This window comes from Gigantopelta aegis, chromosome 7, assembly GCF_016097555.1.
Source record: "Gigantopelta aegis isolate Gae_Host chromosome 7, Gae_host_genome, whole genome shotgun sequence".
NCBI lineage: Eukaryota > Metazoa > Mollusca > Gastropoda > Neomphalida > Peltospiridae > Gigantopelta > Gigantopelta aegis.
The window spans coordinates 37013885-37020191 of NC_054705.1; positions in this window are offsets into that span (position 1 = coordinate 37013885).

Below are 6307 nucleotides of genomic sequence, written 5' to 3' on the forward strand. Positions count from 1 at the left end.
TAGATGAACCGTCCCTTGACGCAGACATGTATACTGATGATATAACAGAAACAATGTCATTCTTCAGAAGCAGTGTTCAAAATGGCTTCTTTTTTTTCACAAAAACCCCCCAAAACAAAACAAAGCATTTCTATATATTATTTAAAGATACGCTAAAATTGCACTGTCATGGTAATTCATCCTGCATGGGGTATTCTGACGCCAACAAGGACTTGTTTTGGACAGGAACCATTTTTTGGAGGTCAGTTTATCAGATTCATGAGAGGGTTTTCTCGCCGGGATATATCCTGGACCACCTCAATGAGTTCTACCAGCACGTGCTAACTACAAGGTGGATGGAGGAAAGATACTTCCTTCGTTATGACTTGGAATCAAGAACAAATGCTCATGTGTTCAGATGTTACATGCAATTAAATTGTACACATAAACTAGATTTCAACTATTCAAATGCGTTCTTATTTCTAAAAAAAAAAAAAAAAAAAACACACAAAAAACCATCAAGTATTGTTCGAGACCTGTGAATGCTTATATATAATTGGTTTATGATTTGATTACATGTACATTCATATTCAAAGGCAGCCTGAATAGTCCATTTATCCTGAAACTGTTCGTGTTACATCACTGACACTATGTGATACCACTGGCAGCAGTAACGAAAGATTTAGGTTATCACACTCCAGATGACAAACATCTCAGAGGCTTTAGATTGAATAAAAACGAATTGTGATGCAGTATTTTTAATGTGATGTCACAATTGTAATTCCTAATTTTTCATTCTTCAGCTTGAAAAAATTAAAAACAAAATTTAGAGTGAAATAAATACAATACTCAACTGTCACTCGTTGTGGAACTTTCACGTACACAATACATCTTACGTCATATTGTCATTAAATTTTGTCTAAACACATCTGTAAACCCCCAAATGTAGGTCAAGGGTCAGTCAAGGTCACAGTAACCTATTAGCGATACACGGCATGCATCCATATACTAGGATTGCTGTTTCAGGTGTCCAGTGGGGGACTAACAACAAACTAATACTACATTGCATTATGATGTCGATTTATTAAACAATATATAAAAACTAGATGATTCATGCGGACGGCATATCTTCCAGAGTATAGTTGGCCGCAGTCTTCACAAATTGTTCTGAAAAACTAAATTTGGAACATACGATTAGGTGTCCTAAACCCGGGGGAGCAGACGAAAATATGCCTAAACTATAAGAAAATTCTTGGATGGATAATTATATAATGACTTTCCAAAACGTATTTGCTTAATTTAGCTTCCAGGGTATACAAACTTTTATCAAGACACTTTTTAAGTGTATAAATATAACTCGTTTCCTTAAAATAACACTCAAAACTTTGATCATGTTTGTTTTGGCCGTCAAAACAACGAGGTTTTTCTTCAACTGCTTTTTTGTGGTTGAACAAAATCGGGAATTAAGTAAACTGATGGATAGAATATTCATTCTAGAGCCGTATTGCAATATTATTTTAATCAGAAAGGCATCCAGCATGTAGCTGTAAGACAAAATGTACTCACCGTCGTGTAGCGAAGCGAGCTTTATCCGTCATTTTGGTAGTGGTATACGAAGTTCAAGCATGTGTCATACGGTTTAGGTTGGACCGCTTGAGAGTGCACGGTTTAATGTGTCAATTTTCAGGAGTCGAAATATTGCCTTCCAACCGGTTTTTGTCGATAAACATCACGGGTCGGGATATTTTATATATATATATTTTTTTTTTTTTTTGTGCGTGGGGGGGGGGGGGGGGGGGGGGGGAGGGGGGGGGGGGGGGGGGGGGGGGGGGTTGTTTTGTTGTTGTTATTTGTTTTGTTTTTTTGCCTGTCAGACTGGCAAAATGTAGCCTATTTTATGTTTATATTCACACGTGTACATTAGTTTGAATCAGTTATGATTGGTCCGGCAAGTTTTAATTGCTTTCGGGTTGGCACAATTTATAGTTTACCGGACACAACTGACGGATACAATTCATTTTAATGTTTGGTTATTTCGACACAATAAAAGCGAAAACTCGCTTACGCCACATCATTATGCTACTTCTATTAAAGTGACAGACCCAAGGTTTTAAAATTTATGACACCTGAGCATCAGCTCATAGTAAGGTCACCCAAGCTGGACTGGTCAAAGGGTAGAGACTACACTAATATGGACCGGACAGACAGAGGACGTGAGTCAAGAAAGACAACGGTCTAGGAGAAGCAAACTCCAAAATCAAAACTGGGCTGGAGAATCCTAGTAAGGAAGCTCTCCTAGGAGAAGGAAAACTCCAAACTTAAACCAAGTCCACTGTTCAAAGTCAGAGTACAGAAGCTGTGCATCAGCATTAGCGTGGAAACCGAAAGGAAATGTCTGTACATGCACCAAGCTTTACGATCAAAATCTATGACATAATTTTTACTATTAGAGACGTTTTATATATAACTTAAATCATACTTTACTTACGATTTTATTGTTTAGATTGTTAATTTCCATACATCCAAAGGGTGTCTAGTCATCCTGGTGTTTTTAATATCACAAAATGCATTTTTCATATTTTTAAAAAAAACCCCACACGTGTGCGTCTGAGAAGTAATGTTATGGAGTCAAGTTTCAGTCTATTTTTAAGGGTATTTTCCCCGTTTCAATGTCACCTACTCTTGTTTCACTCTGTTGTAACTTTATCAAGATGTGTTACAGGTTTGTAGATTAGCTATTATTCAGTAAAATTGTATTAACTTAAAGTAAAGTAGGGCCATTTTTACGGTTTGAAACTAGAGTCTGCGTCTTTAAATGTACAGTAGCGTTATGGGGAGTGGCAGTCCTACTGTAGACGGAAAACGTTAGTTTTATTGTTAAAATAATATACACTAAACAGTCACGGGGCACTGACTGGGATGGAGAAAAGACCAATGGGTCAGCTGAGGACCCCATTATGAGATGCACTGCACGTCAGGCGAGCGATATATAAATAGCACTAAAGTCTACGAGCTACCTCTCGGCCTACTAAAATCCAAACCTATACGTAACTCCCTACCATTCACATTAGAACGACCATCAAAATTGCGCCAAATGTCCTTCATTCAAATGTGCACCATTTCTCTTTGGTTTAATCCTACGGGACATTCCAAATTACATAGCACCATACCACCTCCCGCCTGTTAGCAACTACGATTGGACTGCTGGTGCCCCCTTGCACTTGTCAGTGCAGGTGGTCCCTCCTTCACCCCCCCCCCCCCCCAACCTTTCCTGTCCTGGACGGAGGAACCGGCCGAGGCCGGTTCTTGTGCCCAGGACAGGCGTGCGCTACAACAGCTTGCTCTGAATGTGCACGTTAACTCCTTTGGCATTGGCACTGGCACACCGTCCACCACTCTACATCCAATTAAGATTCTAGCACGATAACATTAATAAAGTGGGCACACACACTTCAGCCGTCTGAACTGTTTATCCAGCACACATATGGGTTAATTAATAGTTAGTATCAGCAGTGGCAGATCCAGAAAATCCATTTAGGGGGTCCCCAGTGGCATGTAGCCGAAGGCCATAAACGTTCCTGAAGTAAAACAAAAGAGAGAGAGAGAGAGAGAGAGAAAGAAAAAAGATATATATATATATATATATATATATATATATATATATATATATATATATATATACACACAGGCCTGTAGCCAATGTGACTTGTTTTTCAATATGCCCCCGAACCGCCCTAAGCATAAGCCTAAACGACCCCCCACCCCCTCATAATCCTGGCCACGGGCCTGTATAACTGTCGCAAAATTTACCACCACCACCACAGATCCGCCACTGATCAGAGTCCGTGGAGTGTATTTGAAAGTGCGTGTGTGTGATGGTGAGGGTGGACACTGTCGGTGCGATGGCCCAGGGGGGATGGAAATTTGACGGCCCGAGGGAGTTGAACTTGTAATGGGGTTTGGGGAAATGTTCCTTCGGGAAAATGTTGGACTTCGGGTGTTCCATTAACGCCATTTTCAAGCTTCTGAGAAATATAACATGGAACGGGGGAGGGGCATGGCCCTTCGCACCACTCCCCTTGTTCCGCGGCCCCATAGTGATTAATAATGCCTTTCAAGATACAAGTATATCTATGTCGGTGTATTATGTATAGGGGAATGTCCGAGTAACTAATGGAGCGTTAAGACAATACAGTGACGTCACAGGTGTATTTTAAATGACCATAAACCTTCCCACTGATATGAGCCTAGTGGTAAAGCGTTCGCTTGATGCACGGTCGTTCTAGGATCGATCCCCGTCATTGGGCCCATTGGGCTATTTCTCGTTATAGCCAGTGTACCACGACTGGTATATCAAAGGCCGTGGTATGTACGTGCTATCTTGTCTGTAGGATGGTGCATATAAAATATCCATTGCTACTAATGGGAAAATGTAGAGGGTCTCCTGATGACTACGAGTCAAAATTACCAAATGAATCAACGTGCTCTAGTGGCATACGAACTTAGAACCTATATGTATCAGTCAAATTAAATTATAACGCGAAATCGTAAGAGGTTCAATACGTATTTTCATAGCAAGCATCAGAAAATGTTTTATTTAACAACACGTAAACTCAACACATTTTATTTACGGTTATATGGCGTCGGACATATGGTTAAAGACCACACATATATTGAGAGAGGAAACCCGCTGTCACCACTTCATGGGCTACTCTTTTCGATTAGCAGAAAGGGATATTTTATATGCAACATCCCATAATCAGGGTAGCACACACCACGGCATTTGATGTACCAGTCGTGGTGCACTGGCTGTAGCTAGAAATAGCCCAATGGGCCCACTGACGAGGATCGAGCCCAAACCGGCCGCGCATCAAGCGAGCGCTTCACCACTGGGCTATGTCTTGCTCTGCAAGCATCAGAGCAAGGCGTACATTAAATCAATACTTTTCTTTAGTAGGAAGAACCACACTTTCTACGTGCGTTCGGACTGGGAAAAAAAAGTAGTGTCGGATATAGAATAAACATGATTTTTGTCAATTATTTATTTCATATTAAACTGACAAGTAAATATTTTGTAAATATCTATTTAATGATACTCTACCTAATTTAGCATTTACTTGTTTGAGCTCTCATCGATGTACAAGGTGGTGTTTACTCTTGAAATTTAAATAAAGATGTCAGTAAACAGGATATTTGTGATCTTTATTGGAACAGACTATAACACATTTTGATGACATGTCAATTTCATTTACCCTTAAATAAACTTTTAATTTAAAACTGCAAGTTAACTGATTATTTTGAATTGCAGCATAAATTATTAATTATGACCAACATATTTAGTGAATATAAATTCAATAAAAGTACATTAGAAATTTAGACAGTCTTGCAACCACTTAAAGGTGCTATATTAGAAGTTATATGTTAGCATCTGTTTGTGATAAAGATTCTCCAATAAAAAATTATTTTCTACTAGTATTATTTCCTATAATTGTTTATGGACATATAATTAAAGGTGTAGTTTTTAAATGTTAAAGCAAAAATTAATAAAAACATGATTTGCAATAGCTGTCATTATGCAACTTTGAGATAGCACCTTAATACCAGTATAATAGATCACAAAATGGTTTTTGACAATTTTGCTCAAGAGTTACTTATAAATGTCTACAAATATTTGTTTTGGAGAGGAACAGGGGTAAACTGTCATCAGAAACAGTCCCTCACATGTACATGTATTGTAACAGCAATGAAATTGACACATGTTGACCAAAATATTTTATAGTCTGTTCCTATAAAGTGCACAAATCACCTATTTACAGACATCTTTCTTTTAATTTCATGAGTAAACACCACCTTGTACATCAGTGAGAGCCAAAACAAGTAAATGCTAAATTAGGTAGACGATCATTAAATAGATATTTACATAAAATTTACTTGTCAGTTTAATATGTAAGAAATAATCGACGAAAATCAGTTTTATTCTGTTTCCGACAGTACTTTAGTAGTAGCACATGTAGCACGTGCTACGGTCCCCGCGCTTCAGTGGGTATGTGTACATTTATTTTTCCCAGGTCATCCCCCCCCCCCCACCTCCCCATCTCCCCGAGGGGCCCCCGCTGTTATTTGTGCTATAGGTCCCGCGGATCTGTAAACCGGCTTTGTGTGCAAGCATGAGCCCCATTTGTGGACGAAAAGCTGGCTTGTGCCCCCCCCCCCCCCCCCCCCACACACACACACACACACACACAAGAGACTGCATGTTCTCCCTTCACTAGAGATTGTGCCCCCACCCCCTCCGGTTATCTTTCCTTTCGTCAATCGAGGGTTACGT